At 38.9% G+C, this 17,279-nt stretch overlaps 1 long non-coding RNA gene across 1 annotated transcript in view; it reads right to left on the bottom strand.

Annotated features, from left to right (window-relative positions):
- Positions 1–15,836, bottom strand: part of LOC140505022 (uncharacterized) — a 98,706-nt gene extending 82,870 nt beyond the window's left edge. Inside the window, exon 1 of the long non-coding RNA XR_011967317.1 lies at positions 15,660–15,836. This is a non-coding gene — a long non-coding RNA (uncharacterized lncRNA). The remainder of the gene's footprint in view (positions 1–15,659) is intronic.
- Positions 15,837–17,279: the final 1,443 nt, after the last annotated feature.

The following is a 17,279-nucleotide window of genomic DNA, read 5'->3' as shown; positions in this document are numbered from 1 at the left end:
AGAGAACTGTCTTCCACATGGACATCCCCTACTTTGGCACTGTTGCTATTTGCAGAATCTGTCTGATATATTTGTAATACAGAAGCTTTGAACTCAGTCAAAAACCTTATCATAAACAATCAATTGGGCGAAGTTAGGTTGTCCTTCATTCTTGGAGGGGACCAAAATGGCATCATTATTTTAAAGTTACAATAAGTCCAACTGTGACTGAGCAGACCCATAGGAGCTCAAAATGCTCTACCACAGGTTAGGCACAAATAGTCCTTGTGAATATTTGGAGTGGAATCTCTAAATTGCATGTTTTCAGTTTCTTTTGAGCTATTTCAATTCTGCTTTGCTCACAAAGCCCAACATCTTCTCTGATGTGGGCACACCATGCTGATCGATCCTGTGCCAGTATCTGCTACATCACAACCAATTCCAAAGTGATTAAGAGAGAGATTGAAAGCGTCCTTGTATCGCTTCTTCTAACCACTATGTGAGCCTGTATGACTTCTCTTTTAGGTAAGCATATGTCTGGCATTTGAACAATGGGGCCAGCCCATCATAGTTAGGCTCTCTGCAATAGTTTGCTGAACCTAACTCAGTGTTTGGAAGGCTCTGAAGGAAAAGGTGGGAGAGAAAAGGTATTAGACTGAACTACCAAAGTGAAGGTCTACAACCTCATTGTTGTATGCCTGTGAAACCTAGACAGTCTACCAGCACCATCCCAGGAAACTGAATCGCTTCCATTTGAACTGTCTTAGTAAGATTCTGAAGATCACCTGGAAGGATAAAGTACCAGATACTGAGGTCCTTTCTTGAACTAAACAGCCAAGTAAACAATCCATAAAGGTGTTATAAATGTTATGGAACTTTCAATAATTATCAGTAGAGGTTTTTTACACAAAAGAGGTACTTCCTGCAAGCCTCATCTGGCCCACAACACTCCTAAGGGAAACCTAAACCAGATGAAAATACAATTAGGAAACAGTTTCCAAAATAAATAAAAAGTAACAAAAATCATATTAACACATAGCTTTCTAATCAATTTATGACCGAGAGGGAGCCTCATGTATGTCCTCTTTCTTTTTGGAGTTGACCACCCTTGCTTTACATCCTCTAGGACATTTTGACAAACAGATGCTTTTTGATCCTCAAACAAAATAGAATTTTCTTGTAAGTATTTACAGATTTGGGAAAAGGGATGCCATGAATACTGTTCCCTTTCTTCTCATCTTATATTTAATGAAGTTCAGTTAGAAATGGTCCTAGAGCAGGTTTATGTTTTTATTATGCTTTTATGGCTGAAGCAGCCAGGTGGCACAGTGGATGGAACACACGACCTTCAGTCAGGATGATCTGAGCTCAGATCCAGCTTCAGACACTCACTAGCTGTGAGACCTTGCGCATGTCACTTAACCTCTATCTGCTTCAGTTTCCTCATCAATAAATGAGAACAACGGCAATGCATTTCTCAAAGGGTTTCATGGGAACCATATAAGATAATAAGCACTTCATAAATGTTTGTTTTAAAAAATCGTTCAGCAGACTATTGTGCAGTTGGATGAGATGACTGTTTTTTGAAACTGATTAAATTCTTAGCATGTCAACTCATCTTCCATGGACTCACTTAAAGTGTCTTTGGGACAGTTCCAGTAGTGAACAGCACTACAGGGCTGATACATGTGTAATTGTGTTCCAGCGTTATTTTGATGTCTTCTTCTAGCTCTTTGTATTTTGAGAACATCAAAATTAACTGAGATTGGAGGTTATGAGTGTTTGCTACAGCTGTATCTATTAAAACATTTCTAAATTTTTATGAGTCAGTGCTACATGTAGGCAATTATGGGTAACTTTTGACTAATGATACTCCAGTTCTAGTATATTTTATTTGCTGAACTACTAAGACAATTTTAAAGTTTTGTATGTATACAATGGGATTTATAATCTGCTAGTTTATGAATTAAATATTTGTTAAGTATCTGCTCTGTGCTAGCTATGAGCTGGGCAGGCAAAAAATAAAAAAAGAACCATCCCAGGCCACAAGAATCTTGCAATCTAGCTAGGAAAAACAACTTGAATTTAATAAGTATACTGAACAGAGGCCCAAGATAATTTGAGGAGTAAGGTACAATTAGTTGGGAGAATTAAGAAAGACTTTGTAGAGAAAGTAGCATTTCAATTGAGCCATAAAGAAAACTAGAGATGGATTCTAAAAGTGGAGGTGAGAAAGGAGTATATTATAGGCATGGGAGACAGCCAGGATGAAGGTATAGAGAGAGATGGAGGGCTGTATATGAAAAATGGTAAAAAGGTCATTTTGACTGAACTGAATAGTGTGCATGGCAGAGTAATGTGTATCATGTATGAAGCACAGCCGCCTTCTGGAGCACAATGCTGGTCACGTGATTTGTCTTCCCACATATTTAGTAGGGGTTAATCTTTTCTCAGTTGGCAGGGATAGGCTACACAGTTACTACCATTTGTTGGTAAAAATCTGCATCTATAAATATGCCAATAATGAAGAATATTATCTGGCTCTACCATTCTCCAACTTTGCAAAGAAACTAGTGCTTCAGTCACCTTACTTGGCATTCTGCCATTGATTATGTTAATGGTGTGCAAGTTATTGATGGAATGATGGCTGCTGTCATACCCAGCAACAGCAGGGCCCAATAGAGAGTCTACTTTCAGGGGGCAGGATTATCGGGACCCAAGTCATGCCTCTGATGCGCTCTCCCTCTGGCCCTAAGCAAGTTGGCTTCAGCTCCCCAGGGCCCCAGGTTAACTCCTTAATACAGTTTCAAAGATGTTCTAGAATCAGCTTCATCCACAGAGGTTTCCTACAGCAGCAGTTCTCAAGGTTTTGGTCTCAGGACCCCTTTATACTCCTAAGGATTATTATCACACCTTTACAAATTATTGAGGCCCATTTTACACTCTTAAAAATTGTTGAGGACCCCAAAAAGCTTTTCTTTACATGGGAAATAGCCACTGATTTTTTCAAAATTAAGACATAAAATTTTAAAATATTAATTTGTTTTAAAATATAATAATAACTCATAACTTTAAAATAATAACTCATTACATGTTAACATAAATAAGTTATTTTTATGAAAAATAACCATAATTTTTCAAAATTAAAAAAGTGAGAAAAGTGGAATTGTTTTATATATTTTAGCAAATCTCTTTAATGTCTGGTTTAATAGACATTACTAGAATACATTAATAGAATACAGCTGGCTTCTCCTATGTGCTTCTGCTTTCATTTTGTTACTATATATTGTTTTGATTGAAGTAGATGTAGAAAATCTAGCCTCAACACATATATGCCTTTAGGAAAGAGAGGAGTATTTTAATGGGAAAATAATGTCTTAGTATTATTATGAAAATATGACCGCACAGACTACCCCTTGAAAAGAGAAAGCAGAAATAAGCATTAAAACAGTGCCTACTACGTAGCAGGGCCAGGGTTGGGAAACCTGCGGCTTTGAGGCTACATGTGACCCTCTAGGTCCTCAAGTGTGGCCCTTTGAATGCTTCTAAATTTCACAGAACAAAGATCCCCATTGGTCTTGAGGCCGCAAGTTCCCCATTCCTGTGCCAGGCACTGTGATAAAGGCTTTACAAACATTACATCATTCTATCCTCACACCAAATCTTTGAAGTAAGACCTATGATTATTGTCATTTTACAGTTGAGGAAATTGAAGCAAATACAAAGTAAGTGACTTGCCCAGGATCACGTAGCACATAGTAGTTGTCTAAGGCAGGATTTGGACTCAGGTTTTCCTGATTGCAGGCCCAGTGCTCTATCCACTGTGCCACCCAGCTACCTCAAAAAGAGTCAGGGTCCAAGAAAGGGTCCAGAAGTCTGGAGACCATTCTTTGAGAGCCACTGCCCTTCATGAATGAAATCATAGGTCCAGAAAAACAAGATCAAAAAACTTGGTAAGTCTACTTTAATTTCTATAATGTATAGCTGGGAATCAAAAGATTCCAACTCCCACACAAAGCAATTACCAATTAGAAAACTGGGATTCCAGTCCTGGATCCGCCATTTCCTAGTTACTTGACTATGAACAAGTTGTTCTACTTTTCTGAAACATTTGTAAAATAGGGATAATAATACTTCTACTACCTGTCTTAGAATGTTATGAAGAAAGGGATTTATGAATCTTAAAATGTTTCACAAAGAGGAGCAGTTATTTTTGCAGGAAAATATACAAGAGTTTCTTAAAACCTACCATTTGGCTGCTGGCTCTTATGAACTGGCAGAGCTTATGTTCATAACATGTTTGAGTTGCCCTGAGTCCTTAAAAGTAAAATTAATTGTAAACATGGATCTGACCATATAAGTTATCTATTTTTCTCTAAGGAAAAACTGGACTCAAATTGATATAATCCCCTTTGTCATTACAAATTCATTTCCATGGAAACCATCATCTTTCCTTGTTTTTGAACACTGTTCTTTCGGTTATGCAAAAGTAAAGATTTCATTCATAAAAAGGTACCCAGGTTTGGGGAAATTGCTTTTATGTTCTCCTCCTCTCCTTTCCTCTATCTTCCACAGCAAAATCATTCTACTCTGTTGTAAAAACAACAGCATAAGGTCTTCCATAGGCTAGAAGCAAAATATTACCCTTTGATCCCTCTCCCCGCCTCCCAAATCTGACCTCGGTGGCTACAGCTGTAATGTGCAGTCAGTCTTACAAGTTTACAAAACAGATTAATAACAGAAAGAAAATGGAGATATATCCTATCTAGACACTGACTTTTCCTCCACATTAAATCTCCTCCCTCAGCAGTTTTCTCTGGATTGATACATTTCAGTGACTACAGACCATGGGATTTGAACCTCAGATTTGGGGTCAGTGGACCTGAGTCTGATTTCTGGCTCTGCCATTTATTACCTAGATGACCTTGGGCAAGTCATTTAACTTTAACTTTTCTGTAAATTGAAGGGTTTGAACTAAATTACCTCCTAAAATTTCTTCCAACTCTAAATCTATGATCTGATAATCTCAATCCCACTGCAGTGGCATTTAGAAAAGGGAAATGATTTACCCAAGGCTGCATAGCAAGTTAGTGACAAAGACCTTTTTAAAATTTTTTTGGTATACTTTTTGTTCAAAATTAGTTTTACAGTTATTTTCTGCTAGATGTGGTCTAGTAAAGTTAACAAAAGTAAAATTTAGTAAAGAAAGTCCTATTTTCCCATTAACTTTCATTATGGAAATAGAAATATTTATACCTAGAAAAGAAATCATCTAAGAAATCCAATTGAAAGCATTTGTGGAGTTAGCAGTTGAAGTGATATCCAGTCCTCAAACAATGGGTAATATTTTTATAGATTTTTGTGGTCCTTTTCAGGTGATAAGATTTCCCCTCATAAAATATGAGTTGGATGAACTCTTAGAGATCCAATTTCCTAGATCATCCAACCTCCTGCCCCCCCTTATTTTATCAATGAAGAGAGAGAAACCCAGAAAAATGAAATACCTTATCCTTGGTCAGCCAACTAGAAAGAGGCAAAGAAAGGTTTCAGTCCTAGATCATCTTATTCCAAGTGAAGGATTCTTTCTACTCCATCATGCTCACGCCCTTAACTTTATCTCTATTATCTTGACTTCATCCCCTTCCTAGACCAGAGCAATTTCTCACCTGCCTGAGGAATTCTTGACACCATTCTTGAAGCACCCTACCCCAGCCTTACCCCCCAACTTAGTTATTTTCCTTTATCTTTTATCTGAATATTTGCAGATTGAATAGAACCTATCCAGTTGCTAGGTTTTTTACCCTGCGGGTCCTGCTATGAAATATGTTTGTCCTCCAGACCAGAAACTTCTTAAATTGTTCCAGGTTCTGAACACCAGGTTCTATAAAAAGGATTTTTTTTCCTTCTGCATCAACACCAAAGCTAAAAATTCCATGGAAAAAGTTAAATTAATGAACTCTTTCCCTCCTTGCATTTGACCTCCATGTAGTGCATGCCTTGCAGTGGGCTCTTTGGGTCAAAGCAAAGATATAGCAACTTTCTTAGAATAATTCTCGAATAGCTGGACCAAGTCAGGAAGCCACCAATATTGCATGAATGTGCCAGTCTTTACACAACCCCTCCAACATTGACAACTCCCATCTTTTGTCATCTTAAAACTGGGAACATCTGTACTTTGATTCAGTACATTCAAAGGGTCACCAAATTAGATACATTAACTGGGAAAGGCAGAGTCTTTGAAGATTGCACTGGGGGGTCTTGTTTGAAGAAAGTAAGCATGTTTCTTAGGCCTAGAATTTTCTCTTTTCATTAAAGAGCTTAAATAGATTGTAAATACAGGACAGACAGAATCCACAGGAAACCATTAAAACAGACATCTATTTAAAAAGCTGGTTGGTTTCCAGTTAAAAGTAAAGTTTTTTTTTAAGTTTCTTTAAACAGGGACTAAGTAAGGACATGGGCCCTGACCCCTTTCTCAAGTATTTTGAAAGATCTTGTCCCAATAGCAAAAGCCAAGGGTCAGATTACCTCACTGGACAGAAGTAGACAAAAGAACGGTTTTCTCCTTTGATGTCCTGAGCACTATTGTGGGTCAGAGACAGAAGTAAATAAGAGCTTTTGAATTCAAAAGTAGTAATTACTGTAAGCAAACCCGTACTACCTACAGAGATATATCCATTGCCCTCAAACAAGTTGTGATATGCATGTCTCAGGCACCTATTTGAAAACATTCCATTTTTGCTTGAAAGAATCCTCTTGGTAAAATGTTAATAAGAAGATGAAACCAAGGCCCTGATTAAAATTCGGACAAGTCTTAATGATCCAGAGTCCTATTATCTGCTTTGGGGATAAACCACACCAGCTGTACCCAGCCCCTCCTCCTCCTCTTCCATCCTCATTTACTATTCAGAGCTCATTCTCAGCTCCAACAGAGTCAGAGGTGGATGGCCTGGGCAAAAGCTAAGGGATTGAGAGAGTAAAGTGATGAAATGAGAAAATGAGCTCAGATAGTGATTTATTTGTGCTTTTAGGTCATATACTTCTTCCCTACTCTTATATCCTTCCTACACTCACTTTTGCTCCTTTATTAACTAGGAAAGAGCTGAGAGCCTCCAGTGTTTTAAAACATTCATTGGCCATTGGTGTTCCGTAAACAGACTAAGGTATATGTTGTTGAGTTGCTTGGGAATGGTGGTGGCATGTCATATATTTTAGGGAAGGCAGACAAAAAGAACTAGAATGGAAATCAGAAGATCTGGGTTTGAGTTCTGGCTTGGTACATCTTGAGCAAGTCCCCACCTCTCTGGATCTTGCTTTCTTCCTCTGTAAAATGAGGAGGTTGGATTATCTGACCTCAAAAGACCCTTCTAAGCAGCTCTTGATCTAGGATCCCATGACCCTTAAAGGGAATCTGAGGTTAGCCAACCAGCTAATGGGCTGGATTCCACAGTCCTTTCTTTGACCCCTCAAATCTCAGCAGGGTGCCTGAGTAAAGACTAGAAAATTGGGTACAGTCCAACAACAGAGATTCATTAAGCCCAATAACCCTTAATAGGCAGACAGGAAGAGGAGACCTCACTATGTCTAGTATATTAGAGTTCCTGGGAGACAGCAAAATGTGAGCATTAGGGAAATACACCATGTCAATGACTGCTTGCCTGATCACAATCTAAATCAGGAGACACAGAGAAGAGTGATGTCTGCCCTTCATCACACAGTGGCCTGATTCTCACCCCAATAATAATATTCCTTCCCAGACTTCACTGTCCTAGGCTATATCCATAAAGTCATTATATTGCTGCCTTTACTGTGTTTTTTTTCTTGTCTAGGGGGTAGCATTACCATGCAAGTGTAGGGCTTAGTAGGAACAAATGAACCTGTTGTCCTATTGATAAAATGGGAAAAAGAAGCTGGGCCATTCTGTATGCTGCTTGGACTGATAGGACACATTTTCATTGATAAGACAGGTAAAGTCTTTCATTTTCAAGGAACATTGAACCAAGGTACCTAGGGAAGCCAGTCTCTCTCTCTCCAGCCTGCTCTACCCTCTCCTCCTCAGTGCCTGCCACTATGGTAACACTGGAGATATTTAAAAAATGTAAAAGTGGTACCTGCCCTCAAGGAGCTCACGTGGTCCCAGCCCCAAACCTTGAATGGGAAATCATCTTTTCATATCCTCTCCACTAGATTGTTAGTTCTTCTATTAGACTGTGAGTTCTTTCAGGGCAGAGACTGTCTTTTTTCTTTCTTCATATCCCCAAAGTCTTAGCGCAGCACCTGGTACACAGTAGGCACTCAATACGTGTTTACTGACTGACTGACTGACATTATGGAAAGTCAGTTCTCTCAGTTTTCTTAACTGAGGCAAAGCCCAGATTCTTAAGACTATGTTTGTGTCACTGACTGCTGTTTTGGATTATGTATACTTTGATGGAGAAAAGTTTAAATAAAATACAGACTGGTGAATCATTTCAGTCTTGCTAGACCAGGAGTGGGGAACTTGTGGCCTTAAGGTCACATGAGGCCCTCTAGGTCCTCAAGTGTGGCCCTCTGACTGAATCCAAACATCACAGAACAAATTCCCTTAATAAAAGGATTTGTTCTGTAAAACCTAGACTTAGTCAAAAGACTGCACCCAAGGACCCAGAAGGCCACATGTGGACTCGAGGCTGCAGGTTCCCCACCCTTGTGACTCAGAGAGCTAGAAAAGGAACCATAGTAAGGAGTTAGTGCAGCACAGGGGAAGAGTACTTGCTCTGCCAGAAGACCTGGGTTCAAATTCTGCCTCTGATACTACCTGTATCACCTTGGGCCTCCCTTGGCTTTCATATCCTCATCTGTAAAATAATATCTCTTCTCTATCTATCCTTCCGATGATTCCCATATTACCTGGCTTAATGTGAGGCATGCCTGAGAAACATCTGGATACCGAGTCCTAGAAAACAAAACTCTACCAGCTACTAATAGGAAATCACATCTGCCACAACTAATCTTCTGTAGTGGCAGGTTTCTTTGAGGATATGCTGTGCTAGGATTAAAGGAGGAAAAAAAATGGGGAATAAAAGGACGAAAGTGTTAACCAGATAGCAGATTCATGGTCAGGATTATGTAAAGCACAAAAATGAAAGGGGCCATCACCAGGCAGGGTTGTCATGGGGACCATGCTCTCTTATCTACCAGGAGAATAAAAATAGGGAAAGGGAAACTAAAGAAGGGCTCTAATCAGAGGGGACTCTTCCAGGACAAGGGCTTTCTCACTCAAGGGAGGATATTTTTTGTGCATGGGGAAAAGGTGATAATATTTTGCTACTCTGGATGATCATTTTTAAAAGGTCTTTTTTTTTGCTGATGGTGCCTTCTGAGGCTAACATCTGGGCTCTCAATAAATCAGCCAGAGAAATGTATTTTTTAAAGTTGTCTCTCAATTTTATTTTTTTAGGAAAACTATTTCCACCTCACAAAGCTCATAGAACAAATGGTTCTCCTTGAGAAGGATGCAGTCTTCTTCTCCAACACATTTCTGCAGGATTAACTTGGCAACTGCTAGGTTTCCAGTTCAAAAACTGGCATATTCTTTTCGAATATTTATCAAACTTCCCCTCTGTTTCAGCTTCTTGGAGGAAAAAAATGAATTCATAAACACAATATTCTTTTCTCTTCCCTTCTATGCCCTCTCCTCCCCTCCCCAGTCTTCATAATTTCCTAATCCTCTGCTGATATTTCTCTTTATTTTATGGGAAACCATAATGGTCTTATAGACTGAAGATTCAAAAAGTGCCCATCTCCTTTCCATTTCACAAGACGGTGGTAATCGTGACCCTTGTTCAGGCCCCACCCACTCCAAACAACACAGATTTGAAAAAATTCTGCTGCCTCTCCCTCCATACAGAGAAATCTATGCCTGAATTAGTATGAGATTATTTTCATCTTACGCACACATTCCAGGTGAAAAAAATGGACTTTTAACCCACACTTATCTCATACCTGGTTAGTACAATCATGGAAAGAAAACATTAAAACTACCACACTGAATTCCAGAATTTCTTTCAATTCTGATTTTCCAGGGCAACAAGTAACCAGTATTACAGGCTGGTTAAACACGTTTGTCTATAATAAGCGAAAGTCCAAGAAGAAGAGTAGTCCATAGAAGTCTGGTGAAGTATTGGAATTGTAAAACTAGAATTATTCTACATCTTAGGGAGGAGGAGGGATAATGGAACCATAAAAGCACCCACCTGAATTCTAAAACAGCATAAGAAATACCTTTCAAAAAGTGTCATTATTTGCCTTATGCACAGAACACCAAACAAAGGAAATAGTAGAAATATGTTTTCTTTCTATGGGTAATTTCACATTTCAAATAATACTTATTTCTTTTGTTTTTTTTAAAACCACTTTGTTTTAATTAAGGGAGGAAACCTTGAGGCAGGAAGCTAAATTTTCATGTAATATCCAGACTATATTGTTATTGAAAACCATAGGTTGTTTTTTCCTCTGTGATATTAATGTGTCAGGTTTCACTCCATAATTTTTCTTTAGACCCCAAGATCCAACTTTAAAATGAGATCTGTGAATGTAACCCCAGGAATTCCTTACCTTAATAATACAGCTTTTACATATTAGGTTACCAATAACTTTGTCACTACTCAAATGGGTGATATTGGGAAGGCAATAGCCACACCCATCACAGGGAAGGTACTTGCATATTAGGAGGCAGCTAGGTGGCTCAGTGGCTAGAGCACTGAGACTGGAGATAGGAAGACCTGAGTTCTAATATGGTCTCAGACACTTACTAGCTGTTTGACCCTAGGCAAGTTACTTAACTCTGTTTGCCTCATTTCCCCATCTGTAAAATGAGCTGGAGGAGGAAGTGGCAAACCACTCCAGTGGCTTTGCCAGGAAAACCCCCAATGGGTCAAAGCAGTTGGATACAACTGAAAAATGACTCAATAGCTACAATAGCACTTACATGTTTAAAGAGCAAACTTAAAGATAATAGCATAGTATGAAAAGCAGGATATATATGCTTTGTGCAGATAATGGTTCGTCTCTCAAGATTTTCCCCCACAGTTTTCAGCATAGATGCGTAATACACAATATAATAAATAGCGAGCAGTATAGGTTGATGCTGGCAGGTTTTGACCTTCAAACTTCTGTTAGTGGGGAGGAGAATACAATTTTCAAGGAATTTAATCAGAAAGTAAAAATCAAGCCCTTGGCTCTCAGGATTCTCTTCTTAGCTCTACCAAGTTACTCAGAGGTAAATTGCATGAGTCGGAGTATAGGAAAAGTAGCTTCTCCCAAACCCCAGAAAGGGATTTGTGTGTATCCTGCCTTCCCTTCCTGGAGAAGAATCCTTTAAAATTGACAAAAAGAAGGCCATTCTACTTAGTCTACCAATAAGAGCCTTCTATTAAGACCCTGATAGATTTTTGACCTTCAGACCTATACAGCATCATTATTTCACCTCAGTAAGGAATAAAGTCCTGCACCAGAGGGCAGAGACTTGTCAAGATCTTAGCAGACAGGAAATCACCAGTTACAGATATAGCAGTCATTTCAGAGTCAGCTGTTTGGGTGCAGTCTGTTCATCTGCTAGTTAGAACAAAGGTCATAAGAAACACCAAATTAAAAGGCTTCCTGGAACTAGGAGAGAATTTAGAGATCCAGCCTTACACATAAAGAAATTAAGGAGAAGAGAAAAAGTCAGTCACGGTTTACTAAGAGCCTACTTGTGCACTAGGCTGTGGGCTTACAAGTACAAAGAATGAAATAATCTCTATTTACCACAGGCTTTCATTTGTTTTTTATTTAGAGGGAGGCAATCAGGATTAAATGACTTGCCCAGGGTCATACAACTAGTAAGTGTCTGAGACTGGATTATGAATTTAAATCCTCCTGAGTTCAGGGTTGGTGCACTAACCACAGCTGCCCCAACAGACTTTCATTCTAATGGGGATACAAGTCCATATAAAAATAATACATATACGTGTAAATACAAAATGAATGAATAGGCACATAGGCCTATTAATTAAGTAGAATATAGTTTGGGAGGGAAGCCACTAGCAACTGGAGAATCACAAAAGGCTTCATGTAGAAGATGACTTCTGAACTGGGCAGACAGACATAAGGAGGGAGTGAATTCAGGCATGATGGATGGTCAACCCAAGGTGGAGTGTCATGTATGAAGACCATTTTGGCTTGGACCACAGTGTAGAGGAAGGGGAAGAGTGTGTCATAAAGATGGAAAGCTAGGTTAAGGCTGTGTTGTAAATGGCCAGAGAAGTTTATAATTGGTCATTTTACCTTGGCAGATTAACTCCCTGGAATTTTATGCATTTTAAAGTCTTTTTGAGTAGATTTCCCTTCCTATTATTTCTTCCTGGATTTTGTTTTTCCTTTTTGGAAATTATAGGATTATAATTAAGAAATAATTAGGAAGTTTTTCTTGCTGTTGAACAGAAATCTATCTTTCTGTAGCTTCCCTCCACTGCTCCTAGTTCTTCTTCCGGGGTCAAGAAAAATACATTGGAGCTTTATTTTATATAACAGTCCTTCAAATATTTGAATACAGCTATCATACTTGCCCCTCCCAGAATACACACATAACTAAGTTTTCTTTTCTCCAAGCTAAACACCCGTAGTATCTTTAGCTATTTTCATATAATATGACTTCGTCTCATTATCATACTAGTTACACTCTTTTGTATTTGCTTTAGCTTATCAATGTTTTTACTAAAATTTGGTGCTCAGAAATGAACTTATTATCCTGGTTGTTACATAAGCTAGGGCACAGAACAACAAGACTGTAAGTGCTCTAATCTAAACATTGTGTTTCCAGTAATGCAGAGGGTGTTACATTAGCATTTTAAGAGCTTATATCACACATATAGTCCAATAAAATGCCCATCTCCCGTCCATAGGAAGTCTAGTCACATAGTACCAAAGGGCTCAGACATGGAAAGGACCTTAGATGTCATCTAGTCACTTCTCAGGCCCTTGTTATCTGTCATCTGAACCTGTCATTCTCTTGAAATGGTTCTCCCCAACATAAGAGCATAGTGGTAACTGTTTAAAAATTGGTTCTCTGAAAAATAAATACATATTTAGGTTTAAGATATATTATTAATTTTTTCTCCATCACTTTCTTAAGTCTAGACCAGTGGTGTCAAACTCAGATAGAAAAGGAAGCCACTAATCTATACATAAGGACCTCTGCAGGCCACGTATTGACTTAGAAAACTAGACGTGTTTATATTCTTCTCTTTTTTTTATTAATCCATCAGTACATTAAAATCCATTAAGAACTACATCCAATCAGTTGCCAAGTCTCATCTACTGTACATTCACAGAATTACTTGCATCTGTCCCTTTCTTGAGACATACATGGTGGCTATTACAGTAACTTCTTAATTGATCTCTCTGTCTCCAACCCCTCCCCTCTAAAATCTATCATCTGCCTAGGGAGCAAAATGATCTCACTAAACTCAGACCTGCCAATGTCACTTCCCCATTGAAGAAGTCCCTATTGTCTCTGCGATAAAATGCAGATTTCCTCTTTGGCATTTAAAACCCTTCAAAATCCGGCGCCAGCTTACCTCTCTCATATGTATATGTTACTCTTCTGGAATTCTCCATTCCAGCCAAGCTAGATTACTCACTGTTCCTTCTACACAAAATTCTATCTCCCTTCTCAATGCCTGCGCAGAGGTGGGCCCCATGCCTGGAATGCATTCCTTCCTATGGGTCTGCTAGCTTGGGAAAGCCAATTGTCAACTTTTCAGTGTGAGCATTTATTCCTCAGAAATCGGAATTAGTTACAAATCAAGTCGATTTATCGTTTTCTTTCTTTCCATCTTTTTTTACTCTATATTTTATAGTACTTTACTTTTTAAGCATACTTACTGTATATTTTGCAGTATATTTACTGTATTAAGAAAGTATTATTAATGCAAATCAAACTTGACAGTATGTGCATATATTTTTTTCTGGAGAGCTCAGTTGTTAAACATTTACCAGCACACCCCTGTATAGCTCTGTAAACATTTCTTGAGCTCAGAAGGAGTGCCATAGAAAGCTCAGAGAATGCAGTCATGGCCAGACTCAAGGCTATTGACCATAACAATAATATAATATAATAATATAATAATAATGTAATGATGATAATAATAGCAGCTGGTATTTTTTGTATATGAAAGTTTTCAAAGCACTTTACGTACATTTGAGCCTCACCACACCCCCTCACTTCTTCCTGATCTCCACCTCTTAGAATCCATAACTTCCTTCAAAGCTCAGTTCAAGAGCTATCTACTACATGTGACCTGACTAGCCCCAGTTTTTAGTGCTCTCCCCACCTCCCATCAAAATTACTTTGTACATGTTTTATATTTATGTATCTGTGCATATGTTGTGACCTTCCGGGAGGATATGAGCTTCCTGAGTCAAGGACTAGCTTAGTTTTGTCTTTATATCTCTAGATATCTCTTTATATCCCTTTATATTAAATCCCTTTATATCCCTACAGTAGGTGCTCAATAAATGCTTACTGAACTGAACTGAATGGGGTATTGACTGGCAATACATATGTGAGCAATTTTCCCCCTCTCCCTTCTATTTTCAGTTGAAGTCCCTCTTAGGAACAATCCTCAAAGTAGAGATATTTCTGCTGACCCACATGAAATATGCTCACTCTCTGACCAGGATCCAAAAATCCATATCTCATTTTCAAATACCAGCTTCTTTACCATCTGTTTGCTTCCCAGATCATCCTCTCTCTTTAAAAGCACCCATATGCTTGAATCAGCAAAAGTGCTGAAAATGCCAGCTCTGTGTCATCGTCTTTAGTTTATTTCTTGGAATTTCATAATTCCTAGCCATGCTATGTTCCTTCTGACCATATCATTTGTCACCATGTGAATCATCAGTAGTGTGTAGAAATCATCAGGCTTCCTGGGCTGTGAGGTAGAACAATGGTTAGAGTGCAGGACTCGGTATCAGGAATACCCAAGTTCAAATCTACCCTCAGATACTTACTACCTGTGTGACCCTGGGCAAATCACCTAACCTCTCTCAGCCTAAGTTTCCTCATCTGTGAAATGGAAATAACATTAGCACCTACCTCCCATGCTTGTAATGAGAACCAAATGAAATAACACATATAAAGCATTTCCAAAATGTTAAAGTGCTTCATAAATGCTAATTCTTATTATTTACAAGTGTCAAAGGTCCTCTCACATCCCATACTCTAGGAAAATTGCAAATATTCCTCTTGTTTATCATGTCAAGATAAGGCAGCCTCAGTACCCATCAACAGAGGCTTCCCAACTTCCGTGACTCATCTCTTCTCCCTCTGAGTAGTACTAGATGGCATCTTTTCCTAGTGCTAACTGTAGATCCCCATTATCCTTCCTTGGGATCCATGAAACTGCTTCGCCTTCACAGGGCCCACCTCCACCACCCCTTACATGAAGAGCTTTATATATCATAAATCATATAAGTTCATTGGTTTCTTCCTCTTCTATGTCACACTCTTCTACCCATCAACCTCCTGGCCCAAGTCAGGATTCTCCTCTGCTTTTTTCCTCTCTGCTTTCCCTTTTTCTCAGGGAACACTTCATTCTCCCTGATTACCTGGAGACAAACCAGACCAAACTACCCCCTCCTGCAGAAAGGAGGCCCACCTGCCTCCGTGTAGCTGTTTCTTGGCAGTCTTCTGGTAATATGCCTCTACCTGCTCGCTTGCTCAGCTGGATTTAATCAGCACTTAGAAGATTTTTTGCCAAACCTTTAATACAAAGAGGAGCTGCCTCAGCTGTTATTGTTGTGAGCAGCTCTTCTGGAGAAATCCAACTCGCAGTTATTTCTTCCTTTTCCTCTTCCTTTCTTTTATCTCTTTAGACAGCTTATCAGTGCTGCCTGGCTTGCTGCCTTGTCATGGTGGAGGGGCTTGCATGGCCCAATAAAACCGTCAGCTATGCTGGGCAGTTACCCAAGATGGACAGGTCATCGAGGAGAGGTCTGATAAAAGATGATTTACTGGAGAAGGAAATGGCAAACCACTCCAGCATCTTTGCCAAGAAAACCTCATGGACCGTGGGCCTGGTGTGCTATGGTCCATGATGGGGTCATCAAGATTTGGACACTACTGAACAACAACAGCTTCTCAGATTTGGACAAGGTCATTTCTTCATTTTTATAGCAACTTCTGTTCTCAGTGGCCCCTGAGGGCTTTACTTCAGAACAGACCATATGCTCTTTTTCTTAGATTTTCCCTGATTTTTCTCCTGAAATATGCCTTTCATTTACTTGCTCAGTTGGATTTGATTCCTGTGCAAATTCTAATCAAAGCTTCTCACAGGGCTTGGTACATGGTAAGGATCTAATAAATGCTTGTTGACTGACTGACAAAGCCCTAACACAAAGAGCAAGTCCCAGCAGTTACTGCCTGTGAGAAGGTCTCATGTAGAAATCCAGTTCCCAGACATTTTCCATCTTTTCTTTTTCCATCTCCTCTCTTAACTCAGGAGCCATAAGAGGCCATCTAGCCACATCCTGCCTATTCATTGTCTCATCTGGTCCCCTGATCTAAGTTTACTAAACTAGTTTTTAAAAAAAAGGAAATTGGGCTTTCCTGGATTTATCCATTCAAAAAGCATTTATCAAGTATCATACTAGACAATGAGAATACAATGAAAATGAAACAGCCCCTTCCCCCCCAAGGAGCTTACATTCTCCTGGAGGGACATCTGTACATATAGATAGAGGGGAGAATGAAACCAAGCCAGGTGTGATATGTTGCTGAGAGAAGATGTAGAAAGGTTTTACACACATATACACATACACACACACACATGCACGCATGCACGTAAACACCCATAATTCTGTAGCCAGCTTAGTAGCTGGCTTGCAAAGAACTTAACCTCCCTCAGCCTCAGTTTCCTTATCTGTGAAATGGGGATAATAACAGTACCTACCTCCTAGGACATAGAACTTTGAGGAATCTCTAACTACCCTAATTATTGTTACTTAGCATGGAATAGAGGGGCTGCATAGGGTGAGGTTAAAAGTTTCTTTATTACATCTCTTTGTCTTTTCAATCTATTTTTATTTCATTAAATATTTCCCAATTACACGTAAAAAAATTTCTAAAAATTCATTTTTTAAAATGAGATCCAAATTCTGTTTTTTCATCCCATTCCTTGAGAAGGCAAGCAATATGACATATCGATTATGCATGTGAAGTCATGTAAAATGTGTTTCCATATTTGCCACATTGCAAAAGAAAATAAATACACAAAAAC

Source organism: Notamacropus eugenii, chromosome 5 (assembly GCF_028372415.1).
Source record: "Notamacropus eugenii isolate mMacEug1 chromosome 5, mMacEug1.pri_v2, whole genome shotgun sequence".
Taxonomy (NCBI): domain Eukaryota; kingdom Metazoa; phylum Chordata; class Mammalia; order Diprotodontia; family Macropodidae; genus Notamacropus; species Notamacropus eugenii.
The sequence above is the reverse complement of the archived record's forward strand: the minus strand, read 5'-3'. Positions and strand labels throughout refer to the sequence as shown.